Consider the following 21,058-nt stretch of genomic DNA (forward strand, 5'->3'; position numbering starts at 1 on the left):
AAAAATGGTGTCTTTTATATAATTACTCTTATATTCTCATTTATATTATATTAATGCCAGATTAATATTAGAATAAATTAGTTGTCTACCCAAAACTCAAGAGACAGGAGGGGGATAGAATACTAGAATATAAGGAGCGTGTTTGTTGTAGAATTTCCTAGGACAATTAGTATATAGGATGCTTGTGACACATACCTATAGATCATGCCTGGTTACTAAACAGAATGATAGGATTAATGCATCTTTTTTGGTTTATGCTTATTCCCGCTCAACAATGTAGTTAGGTTGTTAACATAGGTAGGCAATTAGAGGTCGAGAGACTGTGATTGTAAAATCAACCCTATAAATCAGTTATTGAGAGACCCATTAGATGCCAAAGTAAAGTATATTAGACCTAAAATCTACAAATGCTACAACCCTAGAATTCTTTATCAATTTGATTACAACTTACTAAAATTTGTAAGTCACTTCTTATAGTGTTTTTAATAATTTAGTAGTAGATATAATTGAAATCAACTCTTTTCAACACACACAAATAATTTAGTTCATTAAAAATCTTACACAAGCCTAATTAAAGTCCTTTGGGTTCAACAATCTGGTACTAAGAAGAGCCACTGTATTACTTGTGAGACCATATACACTTGCGTGTGCTTTGGTGGAAACAACTAGTTCACACTAAGAGTTTGGAAAGGTCCATAGCACATAAGGAACTAAAGATATGAGATTGAACATAAGTCATACTCTATCCGAAGCTATTCAACATGAAACATGGGTTCCTTAGGCAAGTAGTAAGAAAGGGCTACGATTCTTTGATTGATATGGTTGATAGATTTTAAGCCTAGCAATACTTCTTAAATACACTATTCTTTCTGCATACAACACTTCATCAGCTGCAACTCTTAGCTCCCACAAGGGTACATATGAGTACTTCTATCAAGGTCTAAGTACATACTCTTATTGTGTTCAAGCCAAACTTTAAGTCACAAGGTGCTACACATATGATAATTATACTAATCTAAACCAAAAGATTCATATTTTATACCTCTATAGGGAATTTCATCCCAAGAGTACCACTCCTTACCACCACATTCAACGAAGCTCTAATCCTAATCAAGAAACACCTAATCTATTGTACATTCATCCATATGTCGTTAACACCATATTCAATTCTAGTAATATAACCACTCCATGGACTCTAAGTAACCAACTCTTCTAAGAATTTATCGCCTTCTTATGTTCTTTAGCCGCTAAAGTAGAATGCATCACTACAAGGAGACAAACCAAATGCTCTCTTTTTTTCAAAATATTTGGTGGCCACAGACCAAATTCTCTCATCTGACTATTACTCATAAAAGAAACCTCATCTTGATCTTCCTTTACATATATAACCTTATCTTAGATGGAATAGCACACCACCACTATCACAACAAAAAATATCAACCTTCTCTTATCTATCAATACTCAACTACTACCATTAGTATCACCGTCAAAATAGAAAATGGATTGCTGGAGAAGCTTAGAGCAACCGATTCAGAGCATGATTCATTAAAGAAATTTGATATAAGAATATGCATGATATAGAATTACTTCACAAGCAACTAAGGATAAATCATGAATTCGTGAGAGAGAGCATACTATGAGACCTTAGTGCTTATATGAATAGATTCATAATATGAGGCTGATGTTCGAAACTTTATGGAATAAGATTGAGATCAATGGGCAAAAGTCTTCTTCTCTTATTCAAAGAATTGAACATAGATGTGAGTCTTTCTGAAGTGTATGAGCATAAGTCATGGACATAATGCTGATATGAAAGACGTCAATAGGGTGTTATAATGATTGAAATTTGAGAAATGCTCTAGAGTAGGAAGGGACTTATATATCATCAAAACCTTTTTTGAACACATCACTATCTAATTCTCATCACTTGACTTGGTTCCTCACCATACCATCTCCCCCTTAGGTCTGAAGCTGAAACTCTAAGGCTATGAAACTATTCCACATTCTCCAAAGTGGTCTACATTTTCTTTACTCTAATACTCAAAAAGGCTAATCTCATATCTACTGAACTCTCCAAGTGCAGATACTAAGATTCCTTTTAAGGCTTCTTTCTGAGATGTTTCCCTTAACTTTATCATACTTCTATAGAAGTCTTTCTATAATCGCTACCTTCACTGTCTTATAAAGTCTCTTTATCTAACTCTTACTAGTCTGACTTCTCCTTCTTAGACCACTAATACCACTCTTCTACTGAACTAGAGGATTTTTAAACTATATTTAAGAGGCTCATCATTGTCTATATATGATTCCTTCGACCAAACTCTTAAGGATAATAAAGAATTCTTATATCATCCTACTCCATATTGATAACTCAAATACAGTATCTAGGCACACATAAAAAATCATAAACTTAATTAGAGCCTTATCTAAATATTTAATATCTTGGGAATTTCAAAATGAAGATATTTTTATTTTGAGGGTCACAATACCACACTTATACCACTCATATTTATTGCATGCTAACATCTTAATTCCTCACATACTATATGTCAAACTTACTAGATCAAATCTCAAAACTAGAATCATCACTCTCATGTCACCATTCTTTTTATCACGAAACTCACATCAAATTCAAGCTTAGTGTCTAGTACTAAACATGGATAGAAATATAATTGCTCACATACTATAATAACTTATGACTACTAGATAAAACTAAGAAACACTTACCCCCATGACCTCATGATAAGTAGTCAATCTTTATCTCCTAGTCTACCTAGTTACAGTTTATCATTGTATTCCTTTTCACAATGTAAGTGCTAATTACCCATTTACTATACATTATTGCCTAGTGAGTTTCGTAACCCTATGAATATCATGGGGCTCTCCCTTCAAAATTATAACCCTAGCTTAGATCTATCACCTTATGACTACTTTGTTCTTCTGTTCAACACCTATACTTTGTCTTTACTAACGCAGCGACACATAATCATAAAATCCTTTCTAGGTTTAAATGTTCTCAAACTCATCCTAACTAACAACTTTTTCTCTCCATTCTATCATGAAAGCCAAATGATACTTACAACTCTTTAGTCAAAACCAAAGGAACTTGACTTATTCTTCCATTACTTATCTTATAGATACATGACACTAGTTATACACCTCAATCAACCATCATTCTCACTTTCTGGTTTCTCTTAGACCTTAATTTTTCTATATCTAAGATCATTCTACTACTTACGGTTTATGATGTGAGGCCGTATATATATATAATTATTATTCTCCTTATATTTAATCTTTTGATTATTGTTTTTGAGCATGAATTTTATGGATTATTCTTATATTGAATATTTTATTTGTAGGATTAAAATGGTGTGAAGAGGAATAAATTTGGAGTACAAATGAACTAAAAACAAGAAACCATATAAGAAAACCAACCATGCAGCTTAATTGAAAAATGTTAATATAATATGATTATCATATACATATTTAGAAATTTGAAAAACAAGCAACGGACTAGCATATTGCCACATGGCAGAAATCACATGAAGATTTGTTAAGGTGGTAGTGTTTTTTCCAGAAGGTAGCATTTACACAAACAATCAAATTTCTTTGGCTTTTGGTTTTCTAATTTATTTTGGACTCAATTAGTTTACTTGAAGTTTTCTACATCTATAAATAGTCCATAAAAAATAATTCTTAGGGAACCAACACACAACTTACAACTAACACATAACCTAGTATTTGGAATTTTATAGCTTGGGAACTTTCAAAGAGACGCCATGAAGGCTGGAGAAAATTGGTTTATTTTATCTTCTCTATTTTTATTAAATTTTCTTCATGAGCTCAATATTCTGAATTTGTTCAATTCAATTTGTAATTTCATAGAATTTTTAATTTCATAATTAAGATTTTTTCTATAATTTCTAAATTGTGATTTACAAATGATCAATAGCTAAATGGCATAACTAGGTTTGTGGGAACCATGATGAATTATCAAAGTAAGTAATGTAAAAAGTGTTCTTGAATGATTTTTATGCATATATTGGTTTTCCCTTCGCTTTGATTGCTTTATAACAGTTGCAAACGTTATAACTCAAATTATTCTTACTTACCGGACCAAAGAGGTAATGAATGGGAAAAGAGATTATACAATGGAGATTTGAAGCTACCAATCCTCATCTAATAGCTTGAACGGACCAAAAAATAGATAATTTGGGGTCAAATGTAAGGGTTAGTAAAGCATACACACGTAAAAAGATCTAGTTGCACGGTGAAATTCACTTATTAAGGGGACTAACCAGTTAGGTGAACTTAATTTACCGATCTTATATGCTAAGAACTAAAATAGATCACTAATAAAAAAAATTGTTGAGTTATGAAATCATGGGGAACACATTCCTACTTACTTCTAATAATCTAAATACAAATAAATATTTAGTTCCAAGATATTGTTATTCTTTTTATTCTTATCTCAATATAAATCCTCCCCCTCCCCCTTTTTAAATAATGACTATCAAGTTAAATTTTTCTATTGACAATATTTTTCCATATTCTCTGTGAGATCGACCTCGACTCATAATTGGATAAAGATATTGCAAATGACCATTTATATTTCTTTTCGAGAACTGTACTTTGACATTACCAGTTTACAATGCACCAAATCACACTATCTCTTGGGTGACAACATAACCCAAGCATTCAAAAATAAGGTACTTCCCTCGTAAAGGATATCGCCTGAAATAAGGTTTTTGAGAGGATAATCTGAAAGGATATCTTTGTTGGCTCAAACATATGATTCATATGGATAAAAGTACATTCTTTTGAATTAATAAACTTTAGTACATTAATCGGCTCTTCTCATGCATTGTTCAGTCTCTTTACTTTTTGAAGAATTTATTTGAGAGTAACTCATCAATAAGGATCTGAGCTTTACTATAACTACCACCTCAAAGATGAGGCATAGGCAGAGGAATCAAAGAAACGCAGGAATTTGCATAAGTTTCTTATGAGATAACTCTATTGCACGATCTATAATTTGAAAGAAAGGAAAGTTTTTTTAAATATCCATAGTCCCTCATTTACAGAAGTAGGGTCCTCACAACCATAAATAAGATCCTATTGACACGACTTTATAGACTCTCTAAGACACTAGAATTTTATGCTTTGATATCAAGTTTGTCACGACCTGCGTCTACTCCCTGGATGTTGTCGTCACTCAAAAACTATTTTTCATACAAAGAGAATCTTTGGCCTAGCTGACTACTAGGTGAAACAACAAAACAACAAACAACAACGATAGCAGCAAAAACAACAACACCAACAACATCATCAACAACAATATCAATAATAAAAACAACAACAATAACAATAATAATGCTTAAAACTTCTGATTACAAAAGATTGAATTGACTTACAAATTTTATCTACCTATGAATCCTCTACTAAACTGAGATAGGTGGCCAGGAAAGACCCACATCTACCTGACTAAAAATAAAATAAACTGAACTAACTAAATTGGAGCCCTCTGAAAGCAAGGAAGTCTCACCAACTAATAATAGAAAGATATCTTATTGAACATTTGTTACTGTTCATACATGAATATGCATTATCATAAAATGATGCAGTGTCAAATAGTGTTAATATGTGAAATGTATTGTATGTAATAAAGCTAAATGAAACAATAGCTGAACTGAATACTCATGCTGAAAAGAATGCTAAAAATAACTTGACTAAAAGTAAAACGTAAATGTAATGAAAGTATGTAACACTTTACAACTGAGATATGCAATGATATCAAATACTAAAGTAATATACCATTACTTTTGTGGAGTTTCTCTTACTGACAATCATCACTATAAGCCTCATGATTACACAACGTCTTGCTAATGTTACTAGAGTCATTCAGTACCTTGCCAGAGCAGTGAATGAACTTAATTTATGGGTCCATCTAAAAGTCCTCTTTAGGGGGACTAAGGAGTTGCCTAAATCAACAACACAATTCTATCTATGTTGCTGGGGAAGGTTATGGAGTTTCAGTTATGTGAACTCGTATCCAAATCGGTGCTCAATACTTCTTCCAAAATATGCACTAAGCTCAATAAATATAAAGGTGTCCCACTTAGGGAAAAACTAAAAATTTATACTTAGAGCCTTTGGTCAAAATACTTTCTTTAAACTAAAATGAACAAAACTTTAACTGAATAAAAAATTTTTCTCAAAAATGATAATGCTTTCATTAAAAGTAGTCATGCTCTTTTAAAAATAAAGTAATGCGCGTGGAACACTAAAGTTCCCTGAACTCTTATTTCACTAATAGCATAGAAACACTTTTACTTTAACCAAAAATAATGCATAATTTATAGAAATGTAAAATCTTCAAACCACTCAAATACGATACATGTGGAAAACAAGTATGAAAAAACAATTAAGAACTAGGCTTAAATCTTACTGACTGAATTTAGATGTAGGTCATGAAGAGAAACTTAGTGCAACACTATGAGTGGCCTTACGTACCTGCAAGAACTAGATTCTTGAAAAACTTTGAAGAATATGCTTGAAACCCTTGCTTTCTCATCTTAAATCTTGATCTAAGGCTTGGAAGTGATTATGATACTAAATCGATAGAATAATATTGTTAAAGACCTTAACTAGTTGCAAAATTGTGAGGGGTTTAGGTTTAGGAAAGGCTACAATAACCTTTGTTAAAAACTAGCAATGGGACCTTCCACGAACCCTAGAAATTTCTACGGACTGTAGAAGTCTCTCATAGGAAGTTGAATGAACTTTTTGGTTTCTGAACTTCATTCTACAGACCCAAACTACAGCCTGTAGATGCTTCTATGACCCGCGGTTGGGGTAAGTAAGAATTGGATCCAACAAAATGACTTTCAGAACATTTTTCATGAGTCAATAGTATGACCCATATATCAAGTCCATAGTTACTGATTTTGTTCTAGTAGTCTCTGGTAAAACAGTCATAAAACTTTACTCCAAACTCTAAATGAAGTAAACTTGATAGATTTATAAAGGAGACTCATAGATCTTAAGTTTGATAAGTCATAGGCCACTTTATTCATTATATATTAAGAGATATAATTGTTTAAAGTTGACCATTACATGAACTAATATGAAACACTTAGCTGTTAGGAAGGTTTTGAACTCGACTAAGTAATAGAGGTCTCTTATGACCGTTGTCATGCTCCGAGTATATATATCCTAGGCATGGCCGGAACTCATAAATCATTACTGGTTTCCAAGTGAACCCTTGTCCAGGTCAACTCATTATGTGGAAGAATTACTCATAATAAGCATACTCAGATGGGAACAAAAAATGTAAATACACTTACCAATCTCAGTTTAAAACTCAATACTCCAATATATATGATGGACATGACCCAGTGTTTTCAAAACATAGCTCAAATGAATAAAATGATAAACTCAATTTACTCTTACTAATGTATGAGCCCATAACTACAGAATCTGAATAGGTACCAAGACAGGCTCATGACTACCTTAAAATGCAATACTAATACTGACATAAAAGACTGAAAACAAACACTTCAGAACTCCTCTGAATGCAAAGAGGTCTTACCAAAACTAGGTAGAAAACTGATCTTCTGATGTGCCTGTTAAGGATATCTATCACCTATTCTTGCATAAAAAAAAGATGCAGTACAAAATCAATTGAGTACATGTGTCGTGACCTAATTTCTCAAATAATGATAGCACCTACCATAACCCCCCGATAGGTAAGCCAAACCTGTAACTCAGAACTGCAAGTAATAGGTATAAGGGAGAAATACTAAATATGACTAAGAGAACCAAACAACAATCGAAATAAGGAGAAACTAGATAAATATATATAAAATACAAAAAAATTGAATCCCTCTAGAACATGGAAGTCACTTGTATAGAGCTTTTACAAAAATTAAATGAATACAAGTCCCAAAAGTGGACCAAAAATATATACAACACAGGGTATTCTCAAAAGTACAGAGATGGGCCATCCAAGTTGAAGTTGACAGAAATGATCTTAGAACGGCATATGCTCACCCTTGTCTCTGAAACTGGCTACAGCAGGCTCAATCTATCCGCGATGGTAGCTGGTGCTCGGTCCTACATCATGAAAGTAGATGCAAAGTGTAGTATGAGTACTAGAAATAAGGTACCAGTACGCATCATAGGCTTACTGAGCAGGAAAGGTATACACAATATGAAACAGAGGAATAATCCTAAACAAGAGTCATAATAAGCATCTAAGGTAAGGAAGGTAAATATTTATATGAACATGAAGACACAAACTAGGCAGACTACAGTTAACTACACCCAATAGACCCCCATAAGCCCACCTAGGCCACTCGTGCGCAAGTTTAAATAAAACTCGGACGAACCCCCATAAGCCCATCGGATACACAGAATATCTATGTCTACAAAGACTAGGAACTAAGAATCTGCGATACCCAGAACTAAAGAACCAAATTATTCCCGAACCAACAATCTCCAAGAATCGATTATATATGAATGCTCTAAGGGTCGAGGCCGAGACTGGTACCCAGATACTCGCTCAAATTTCCAATATGGTCAAGGTCGGTACTAGGACTCGAATTCTTGCCATAATCCATTGGTACGATAGAGGCTGGGGATGGGATCCATATGCTTACTAATGAGATTCAGATCAGAAAACAAGACTGGGACCCAGATGTTCACAAATAGAATTTTAGAATGGAGGTCGAGACTGGGATGCGGATGCTTACAAATGGAATTTCAGAATGAAGGCCAGGACTGGGATCGGGATGCTTATAGATAATTTAATCGATGTTGTCAAATATTCTCTTTTTCAACTGATGGCTAATAATTACCGAAGAACTCTTCCAAAATGAATTAACTGGTATATCGCCAAGGTTTTAACCGAAATCAAAATAAGTAGATCACAAAATCTAGTATCACTGATGCATCTTGAAAGTCGCAATCATAGGGAATTATTGATAAGGCTGTTCAGGAGAGCAAAATTATCGCCTAGCTAAGGCCCAACTACCATACACTAGTCTGCTACACTATTTTACAAGAATCTAAGCCCACCGGAGTGATGTTGGGGCATCTAAAGCAAATTTCACAAAATATACTAAGGTCAACATGTTCCACAATATCAAGTATAAAAAATCGACGCTACTTGAAGTATTAACATATAACAAAAAAGATCACATGCTTTCAGTTGCCTGAAATACGTGATAAAAGCCTAAGACATGATCTCTAGAATCTAAGGTAGATTGATAAGCTACCCAACCCAGAATTCAATCTATCTCAACATACTTTCACATATTCTAGCTCAATCTAAAGAAAGGAAAGTCATAGACTGTTTGTAGGATGAACATGCACGCTCCAAATAATTTTACAAGAGTTTTTCCTTTCCGTACGGCCTCAAATAGCTATCATGCTGCCAAAAAAAGACTCACAACATCAATATGGTCATTATGACAACAAAATTATTGAATTCGAAGATGCGCCAATTTCATAGTCAAATTAGGAATTATAGGACCCACACTCAAAGTTTCAGAACTAACCCCAAAAACAAATCCTAATCAGCTCCCCAAACACATATCTCAAATTGGGACACAATTCGGGGCTTGAAAACTCCACAAATCAGTTTATTCATCAAAACCCAATTCTAGGCCAAAATCAATAACAGGAGCAACAACTATTTACGTAGAATCACCAAAATGAAGCCTCAACAGTGAAACCAAGTACACCATGACATTCCTCACGAAAATCCCCATAATTTAGCACTAAGAATTTCAAAAATTGGACTTACGATGCCTAAGAAACCAGTCCCCAAAGTTTATCAAAATTCCACTCCAAAATTCAACAAATACAGTAGATAAATCTCAATTTTTACCTCAACCAAATGCCCCAAGTCTTTTTCTAATAGCACCGCGATGTTCTCCTCAAAATTCAATGTGAGATAGGCTTTTGAATTGATCAAATAAGACCTAAATTGTACAAGAAATTACTTCTGAAAATTCTTTAAAATTTCACTCCGAAAACAACAAAAGACAGTAGCTAAAATGCAAAAATTTACCTCAAACGGAGTTCCCAAATCACCTTGCGAGCTTACCAATGCATTCCTCTCGAAAATACCTTCAATTTTGACCTTTGATTCACTGAAATTTATATCAAAATGATGGAAAAATTATTTTTCAAAGTTGGGACTTAAATCTGAAAAATTCGCGGTGAACAGTAATCGTGATGAATAGCACCGTCCAAAATTTATTTTTTTTGATGCTCCGGACTCGTTCGTAGTCCCATGAACATAATCCATATATGAATTTTGATTGAAATAATATTCTGGACTCAATGATGGAATCAGAATTTCTAATGGAGGTCATTTCAATAAAAAATGGGTACCGCACGCAAGAACCAATTTAAACAAAATATCACAAAAGGGCTCGGAATAAGACTGAAAGCCTCGGGAAACACACAAAAGGTCATTCTAGACCTAACTTAACATTTCAAATCTAACCACACTAAAGGAATTCAATCCGAGCGCATTTACCAAGAATGTTGACCAAAGTCAACCCTAAGCCAAGTTTAAAAGGCTAAAGTGTCAAATGCCCCCAAATAAAAACTAATTGCCTCAATATGAGTATAGACTATGCAACCATCCTAATTTGTACACTCCAGAGCTAATGGAACTATCAAAATTCTATTCTAAGGTCTTTTGACAGAAGTTATGATCGAAGTCAACTTTTTATGTTATAAAAGCTCCAAAATAGGAAAATAGGCCTAAAACCACAACGAAGGACCAGGCGACTGAGCTACCGATACAAACCGGTTATAAATGACCTGGGGTCACTATACAAATGCTCTAAAAAATGGAAGCAAAAACACTAAAATGACAAGGAGAGTCATTACAACATGGAATGTACGGTATGTAAAATACTTGAAAAGAAACTTACTCAAGATACTCAACTCAACTCAACTCTGAAAATAGATCAAATCAATAAAACAAGTTTGTAATTAACTTTCCCCATCATTATGGATAAGCCAATGGAGAAGGAAATTGGGCTAGAAAACTTCTGAGTAGTAACTTGGAAAATTTGAGCCTAGGCCAGACTTGGACAGAACCTGAGTCAGGTGTGGTCTGGGATAATCCATTGATGGATGGCTGATGATTGTGTTGATTTGATAGTTAGAATTGATATCCAAGACATTAATGAGCATGTACGGCTTTACGAACTCGAATTCAGGCGAGTAAAACGCACGTGGTTGATCTTAACTTGAAGGGTTAATTTCAAGATGTCATGTTTTGAGGGCATTTTGCAAAATGGGGGCTTGGGAAATAAATTCCGAGATTCTTTTTATGTGCAACAAACCATCATTGGATTATTCCTACCATGGCAAGGTATGTGTTGCCATGGCGGGAAAAATACGGTTTTAAATAAGTAAAGTTCCAAAACTTTTTTTGTTCCTCCCACTTCGTTCTTGAGGAACTAGAAGTGACCTAGGGCCATATTCTTTATGATTTTTCACCAAATGTTTTATGAAAGGTAAGTTAATCACTCCCCTATCTTGTATTTTTATTCTTAGGACCTAGAATCTATGGTAAATACTTCGAGGGAGGATTCTTGGCCTGAATTTAATGGTGAAAAAAACCCTAGTTGGGGGGAGGTGTTCATGAAAATGGCTAAAGGTTAGGATTTTGATATTACTCGAATATTGTAGGCCAATAGATCATTTATGTGTGCATTTCTTGTGTAATTTCAGACCAAGAACAAGCAGAAAGACTTCTAAAAAGGAAATCTCTAGTTGTTTAGTGTTTCCAAAGCTTTGTTTTGAGTTAGGTGATGGTTTTTACATTTATGTATATGTTACATATGCTTGTTACTATAATTGATAGTTTTGCCTACATGTGTAAGACTAGGAAAGATATAACAAACTTAATGAAACAAATTCTAAGATTAATTGTACGAAATAAACCTGTTACTTGACTGTGCATGCATGTGAAACATTCATTGTGGTTTTGTGAATGTCATTTTGGTTGTGGTTGATATAAATATGCACCTAGGGATCGGGTGTCACATTCAACACATGTATATATAGGGATCGGTTTTTATATTCTGACACATATACATATAAGGATCATGTGCCATGTTCCGACTTATATACATATATAAAGGGATCGTGTGTCACGCTCTGACATGACTATTGTTTGGGTATGGATCCCATGAGAGGCTACTGTTGGCAGTTTTTTAGAATGACATTGTAACTAAATCATGCTTATGAACTTGCTAATTGGTAAAATGTTTCATACATGCTTGTCTTTACTACTTCATAGTTTCTTGCATGTGTTTCATTGACTGGGTTGGCCATGTGATCCTACCTGTTGTCACCACTCGAACCAGGGTATCACGACCCAACCCCGTGGGCCGTGACTGGGTGCCCGAGCTAGACACTCGCGTATACACCTGTAAACCATAAGTAAACCTGCCTCCAGAGAGACCATGACTTGTCATTTAGGCCGCATAACACATAAGCCGACGAGGCTATCATAGCATGTGAGGTCGTCCCATTATATACATACACACGGGCCGACAAGGCTTCCACAGCAAAGGGAACATCCCAAAACATAAATCATATGGACATAATTGAACACACGTACATACACAACCCTTACACTTGTCTACAGACCTTTAAGAGTGTTAACGACTACATATGGCGGGATAGGACCCCCGTCGTACCACCAAATAAATAAATATATACATAGAAGGTTTGGTACCAAAAACTTGGGTCCGACTCAATAAAGCTTCTTCCAAACTTGCTGAGTGGAATCCTAAGCTGGCGGATACCCAAAACGTGCGTCGGTACTTGTGGGCATAAAATGCAGCCTCCTAAAGAAAGGGGATCAGTACGACATATGTACTGAGTATGTAAAGTATAAAACACCATAAAGAGGGCACAACTAACATAGGGATGGAGGGGACAAGCATAACATTCACAAATCTACAGTACCTTCATCTTATAAATTAAAGTCGTGTATACCCTCATCAACTCTGTGCCTGTCCCGCTAGGGGACTCGGTGGTACAAATACACCATCTATCATGATAGGCATATATATTCCATTAGCACTATAGAACGTACAACCCGATCCATGTATATAGCAAGTACATGCCGAGGAACGATGTCCCGATCCACATATCATGTAATAATGCTGAGAAATGATGGCTCGATCCGTATATCGTATAATAATGCCGAGGAACGATGGCCCAACCCATATCTCATATAAGAATGTCGAGGTACGACAACCCAATCCATATATCATATAGTGATGCCGAGGAACCTACGGCCCGATCCATATATAATGTAATATGCCGAGGAATGTACGGCCCAATCCCTACATAGAAAAATATGCATATACGTGCATGTACGTCAAAGAGCCTCTAAGTATAGGAGCTTACACATCCAATCACTATTCAGCATATAGAAGGCCCGAGGGTCATAGTTCAACTACTTTAAGACCCTTACCATTCAAAGGTGAGTACAAGTCATGAGTTATATCCGGAACCTATAAATGAAATTACCTCTAACTCATATCAAACATCATTTCACTTACAGTAAGCCATTTCAAGAGAAGGAAGGGATAGGCTTCACGTATACTACTTTTCATCACGTAGAAGGCTTACAAGATAATAACTCAACTATCGCGGGAGTTCTAAGAAGGGAATTGTCCCCACATTACATAGACTAATCACTTGTGGCTAAGACATGCCAAGAGAGAAGAAGATAGTTTTAGATACCCATCACTTCCTAACATATGGAAGGCTTGAGAAGCCCTAGTTTAATTACTGTAAGAGTTCCATCATCGAGAATTAAATAAGAACCGTGAATTACGCTTGGCATATATGAGTAGATATACCCTCAAGCTCATATCATTCATAACTTAACTTGAATACATGCCAAAAGAAAGGAGAGATAGGCTTTACATACCTTTTATCGAGTAATCGTAACCACTCTTGCTTCGTCACCTTCTAAACCTATTTAACACAAAGGTAATACTAACATTAATAACCTTCAACTTTCCAGCTTCTCAAACCATCACTAAGCATCCATAGGAATCATTTCCCTAGGTGCCTTTCTCAAGTAGTTTATTAATCGGCTAAGAAGTTAACGAAAATCAGGCAGCACTTCCCCTATATTGCATAGCTTAGGTGTTGATAGAATAGGGAATGCCCAAAATACCCTTCATTAAATTCAATGAAAAGGACTTACAGCTATGGACCTTGGGCCATAGGTCTTGCTACAGACCATTAGAATGGCTCATCAAATCAGACAACAAAAATAGGGTCTCTAAATTTGACCTTGCGATCTTTTCCTACGGGTCATAGGTCATCCTACAAGTCATATGACCCATTCTTCCTGCAAGTACAATATTCCAAGTCTCTAAATCTCCACCAATAGACCCTTATGTGGGTCGTAAGTCTTCCTCCGAGCCATCGACACCCTTCGTTGAACTAGTTAGTGCACAAAACATGAAGCTACTGTAATTACACACCTCTACCTACGATCTCCATATATGGTTCATAGGTCCTTATACGACCCGCAAATTATCTTCATAGATTGATCCAATACTTAGCCAATTTTCCTTACCTCAAGACCTTACCTACGAGCTTTACCTACGGCTCATCAAACGATCTATGGCCCTTCAAATGGGCTCATCTCAGAAACTCAAAAATTACCCAAATACCCCTATGGCCCGTAGGTTGACTCGTAGAAGCCTACACCAGGTCCAATTTCTATAATATTTTCCTTAACTTGGCTTTCAAACTTTTAAGGTCTTACATTATGTCTCCCTTGGAAATATTCATCCTCGAATGAGAGCTAAATCATCATGAATGGTATGGGTAAAGAGACTGGGAAACCAACATGAATGCAATGACACATTAAAAAATGAATAAAGCAAGGAATATTCAATCCCAAGCTAAAACATGGCATAAAATTAACTTCATGGACATGAATGCATATGAAAGACATGGAAAATCTAATGTAGGAATTTGTAAGAATGAATTATGAGGAAACTAAGTGCCTTAAGTCAGAATGGAGGGGAAAAGATGGGGATTACGTGTCCTCATGTCGGCCTAGGCCTCCCATGTAACACCTTCAACCTCTTAGTTCATGCACAACACTTTAACAGATGCCACTTCCTTATTCCTTAATTTCTGAACTAGCATCCCAACCCAAAATTCCTCATAGGATAAACTCTCCAGTTCTTCAATGCTTTCTAAAGGCACAATAATGTGGGATCTCCAATGCACTTCTTCAACAAGGAGACATGAAACACCAGATACACCAATGCCAACTCTGAAGGTAAGTGTAACTCATATGCTACCTTACCAATCTATCTCAAAATCTAATATGGACCGACATATTGGGAACTAAGCTTTCCTTTCTTACCAAAATGCATTACACCCTTAATGGGTGAGATTTTCAAGTAAACCCAATCATCAACCTCAAATTCAAGATCCTTTCTCCTTAAATCAGCTTAAAACTTTTGTCGGGTTTGGGAAGTCTTCATTCCCTCTTGAATGAGTCTAAATTTCTCTATAACATCATGCACCAACTTAGGTCCTATAAAAGAAACCTCACCAACCTCAAACCACCCAATAAGAGACATACATCTCCTACCATATAAAGCCTCAAATGGAGCCATTTAGATACTAGAATGACAGCTATTATTGTAGGCATACTCAATCAATGGTAAATGATCATACCAATTTCCTTTGAAGTCAATCACACATGCTCTCAACATTTCATCCAAAGTCTGAATAGTCCTTTTTGGTTGACCATCATTTTGCTAGTGAAAAGTCATACTAAGCTTAACTAAAGTACCAAGACCCTTTTGGAATGACCTCCAAAACTAAGAAGTAAACTAAGTACCTCAATCCAAGATGATAGAAAACGAAATACCATGAAGTTTAACCAACTCTTGGGTATAAATGATGGAATAATCCTCAGCTGAAAATGATGACTTAACGGGAAGAAAATGCGCTGACTTGGTCATTCGATCGATGATAACCCAAATTGAATCATGTTGCCTACAAGTAAGGAGTAAACCCGTAATGAAATTCATATTTAAGTCCTCCCATTTCCAAGTAAGAATCTCAAATATCTTGAGCTAAACCTCCCAGTTTTTGATGCGCTACTTTTACTTGTTGACAATTAGAGGACTTATCCAAAAAATCCACAATGTCTTTCTTCATATGAGTGTCGCACCTATTTTCGAACGGGTCAAAATAGTTCACAACATAAAAATGGTTATTCCTCATATTTTAAAAATATTTAGAGTCGCCACCTAATTTTAAGGAAAATATTAGGAAAACCATTTTTAAAAAATATAAATGTAAACTCTGTTTTGATCTGTGAAACCGGTGAGATTCTAGGTAAGAGCCTTATTACTCGAGGGGAAGGTGTTAAGCATCCCTCAGAGCCTATCTGAAGATAGTCCTTAAATTTAATTTTAGAAAAATGATTAGGGATATTTATTCATTTGTTCGTTTTAGAAAATGTTAACAAGAAAGGTTTTTTATTAATTTTGAAAAAATAAAAACTAACGTCCTAAAGCGTGCTTATCGACCCAACTTAATATCCAAGAGACATTGGATATACTATTAGGGTAGGTTTTAGACCAAAGAAAATATAGGTGTCCTAATTAGACACATCGTCAGACAAAACAAATAGGACAAGCAGTTATCACATAAAATTTCAAGTAAGCCTCTAGATTAATTAACTAGCATTCTTGAAAACACAGATAAATAGTGGAAAGTCATAAAAATTACCGAGTGTACATACACAACAAGACGTATATATCATAAATATAAAAACTTGAATAACATGGAGATAAATTTCATTATTTAGACATGTGAGGCAATTTTAATTACTAAGGTGATTATGATAAAAGAAGACATGCTTGTCAATTTTATTGTTAACTAATACCGTTTATAAAATCCTATTAACATGATTTTTAGTTAACAACGTGTTGAAAATTTATTAAAACACAATAGATATGATTTCTAAATATTGATATGCTGAAGATTTTTTAAAATATAGACAAGATCTTAAAGATAGAATAACATAATAAATATTTATTAGAACCCTATAGGCATGACTTCTACACATAATATTATGAAAAATATTTATGAAGGCCTAATATCTATTTAATTGGCATGTTAGAATTATAATACCTATAAACATAATTGTTATATGATAAAATATGCTAAAAATATTGTTAGGTCCCATAGATCTAATAGGCTCAAAATATTCTTACCTTATTAAAATCTACCTACAATTTCTATACCCCAATGGCATGCTTTCAAGCTAGAAATTATTTCATATTGACACTACCTAATAACTTTTTCCAATATTTATTACACCCACATAATGAGTTTTTTAAAAAATATTCAATAAGGGCGATAGCACTATAAATACTTAAATATTCATTAAATCTCATAGACATGAATCGCTATATGATATTTAATATAAAATTCTATGAGTAATTTCTAAATGATTAGCATATTAAAAATAGTAATTAAAATATATATAGACATGATATATAAATTATAAATCCTATGGACATAATGTCTATACAGAATGGTATGTTAAAAAATATTAATTAAAATATATAGACATGATGTATTAAAATTATAAAAATCTTATGGGCATGATGTCTATATGAAATGACATTTAAATCTAAATATGATTATCATCATATTCAAAATTATTTAGTAGAACCTACATATATAATGTCTAAATAGTTAATATGACAAAGTTATTGTTTGAAACTATATTCATTGTTTTAAGTTTAAAAGACAAGTTATAACGTAGAAATATCATCAAAGTAATTATTCTAATGAGATTTAAAATTTAATAAACAAAGATAACACATATAAAATAAACACAATTATTTTTGAAACATATATGATGATAAACGATATTTAACAAACTATCCTTAGATCATTTTATTTTATTTTATTTGTGATTAAAACAAACATCTTGTAAAAATAAAATATTTATATTGTGAATAAATGGACCTAAGCATATGGAAATGAGTAGTATAACTAAATCACATGTATCACAAGCACACATAAATTTATGATAAACTAAAAAATAAATAAAATAAGCAAGTAGCAAGTATATTTCCTCCCCATGTATTCTCCCCCTTTTATTATATACAGAGTTTATTATTACATGCCAAAATAATTAAGAAAGAATAATACACAAATAGAAATAATATAACGGAACTAAAACCAATTGAATCCTGTTCCAAATGAACATCTTCATGTCTTGCATTTGAAATCCAAATCCTGCTAAACCATAAGAAAATACAAGTATACAAATATTATAGATGTATATCATGATTATATAATTTAACTACAACAAAGCAAACAAACAAAGCAAGAACACATTTTAAAATAATAAATCAATATATAAAAGAAAGTGGGAACTAACCTGGATACTTCATATATTTATTTTAACAAGATATAATATATAAGAACCTAAAGTAAAGACTATACAATAAATATAGGAAAAAGAAGTACTAACTGGTTAATATGAGTTTTATTAATATGCCAACGGAAAGCGGTAGCAATATCCGAGATTCAAACAAGTCGAAGTAGCAAAGAGGCAAAAGAAAGAATTTAAATGCAATAAGTATTTTGTTAAAAAGCTTCCCTGTGTTCTAATGTGTTCTTTTCTTTTTGTGTTTGTTCTTGTCTTTTTCTCTGTCTGTCTGTCTAATCTCTTCTTCTTTTGTCAAATGAGGATGGGTCTTATAGTGGTGAAAAACAATCTAAGAAAAACAAGAAAATTCAAAAAAAAAATGGCTAGGCAAGACTTCTGCACATATTTCAAAGGAAGGTGACAAAATTTTCAACATTTATCAGCAAAATCAACATAATATCTTCAATCGAAGATTTGGTCCAATTTTTCAAAAAAAGAAAACCTCAAGAGTCAAAAGTTATGACAAGCGGGACCCACTATCAATAATTGTAGAAGAAACTAATTAGAGGAAATAATCAATTTTTAAGAGACCAAAACATATTCATACTGCTAAAAACTGTTAAAGTTTTGTTTATTATGTCAAAGGAAGAAAGCATGAGCCAGTGATCCCAGTGATGTCCATATGTTGTCAAGAAAACACATGACGTTTTCAGTTTCCAGTGTATAGGGCTAGTGTAAAGCCGTGTGTCTAGTTATCAAAGTATGATGGAAAAGTGAATGAGAAATTCTGTTTTTTTATAACAAACATGGGGCTGAACAATAAAAAGGAAAAGAACTAATTAAGAGTGAATTATGGGAATCATTTTCTTAAGCAAAAATCAGAAATCTGTCCGGATTTGAATATCTCCAGAAGAATCAATTAAGAGCAACCATTAAATCAACAATATCGAAAAATTAGGCAAGTAAAAGAAGTAGTATATTCTAAAGAAGGAAAATAGTTAGGCAGACCAAATCAAATGCCAAGTATATATACATTCACAAACTAATTTCAAGTAATCTTACCATAATAAAAACAAGTACGAATCTGTTCGAAATAATTAAGGAAAGGAAGATCAGAAATCATAGCTTTACTCTAAAGTAACAAGTGATAACTATTCATATATATATAAAAAATTAAAAAAAAAGATTAGTCACAAGATATTTGTTTTGCTAACCAAACAAATCAGTTACATTCTACCTTAATTAAGTACTTATCAGTTCAAATATATCTTAACTAATTAAATATACAAGTTGCTAGTAGTAGAATCACTTAAAGGAGTGAACAATGTTAGAATCAGTGAATTATAATTTTTACATCAGAGTCAAAGATACTAAACATGTAAAGACGTATCACCTCGTATTTACCGGAAAATAAATCACAAAATGATTTGCTGAATCATGTTCAAACACATTGATAGAAATTATTGAAGTTCTAAAGTGAATATTTGGGCTGGATCATAATACAAAAGTGCTTCAACAGAGCTAACAATGATAACAAAATTTTAGTAAACTAAAAGCCAGGGAATTAAACAATAGAATAAAGAGATATAACTACTAGGCTAGAAAAACATTACCAGGGACAGATCCGTCTTCACAAAATGAAATCTCCATGATCAAGTCTCGCTGGAGAGGAGAGAATAACTATGATGGATTCTTTAGTTCGCTGATCAGAGTACCGGTCTTTCGCCATAGTCGGTGGAGCGGTGGAGCAACAGTGCTCTTGCTGTTAACGTCGACCTCGCCGTGGTTGCTTCCAGTTGCAGCTTGTTGCTGCCGCTGCTGTTTTTCGTCGCTGCTGTTGATGCTGATGAGCTGCTGGTTGCTTCTGAGGAGTTGCTGGAGAAGCTGCTGCGGGCTGCTGCAGCTGTTGGTGATGTTGCTGGTTGCAGTTCGTGGCTGCTCGAGAGGAGAAGAAGAAGGCGACGGCTGTGGCTGCTGTGTCTTCGTTCCTTTTGGTGGTGTCGCCGGCGAAGAGACGGAAGAGAGGAGAGAATATGGAGAGGTATCGAGAGAGAGGGCGGCGGGTTCATTCTTCTCTTTTATTGAGAAGATGAAAAAATGAAGAAAAAAAAATTAGTTTAGGTTTAGGGCCGTGAAAAAAATAAGAATGAATGAAAACCGTTTGATCAATCAAACGAACGAATAAGATTGAAATTGAGATTAAAAAAATAGACTACATTTAGAACCCATTTGGATGGGCTTAAAAAAGTAACTTTTATGTATGAAGTGCTTTTAGAACTTTAAAGTGCTGAAAGTTATTTTTATAAATAAGCAGTTGAGTGTTCGGATAAAAGTGCTTAAATGAGGAAAATTACGTGAATTTTAGGGTTAAAAGAATAAAAAGGCAGTTTGGGAATTTAGTTAAAATATAAGGGATATAAAAGTAATTTTCATAGTCAAAGAAAATGACTTTAAGCACTTAAAAAAAAAGTTAGGAATCCTAACTTTTTATTTTTGACTGACTTTAAGAACTTTCTGGCTTAAAGTTAGCATTAGGCAAACACGTCCAAAAGCTGAAAAGGGACTTTAAGT

At 34.0% G+C, this 21,058-nt stretch overlaps 1 long non-coding RNA gene across 1 annotated transcript; it reads right to left on the reverse strand.

The window, feature by feature from the left end:
- Nucleotides 1-18,117: 18,117 nt before the first annotated feature.
- LOC129892217 (uncharacterized) lies at nt 18,118-20,679 on the reverse strand. Its single transcript, XR_008767282.1, has 2 exons — nt 20,101-20,679; nt 18,118-18,351 (listed from the first exon to the last, which is right to left on the reverse strand). It is a non-coding gene; the product is annotated as an uncharacterized LOC129892217 (long non-coding RNA).
- Between the last annotated feature and the right edge of the window lie 379 nt (nt 20,680-21,058).

This window comes from Solanum dulcamara, chromosome 6 (assembly GCF_947179165.1).
Source record: "Solanum dulcamara chromosome 6, daSolDulc1.2, whole genome shotgun sequence".
In the NCBI taxonomy this organism is placed as follows: Eukaryota; Viridiplantae; Streptophyta; class Magnoliopsida; order Solanales; family Solanaceae; genus Solanum; species Solanum dulcamara.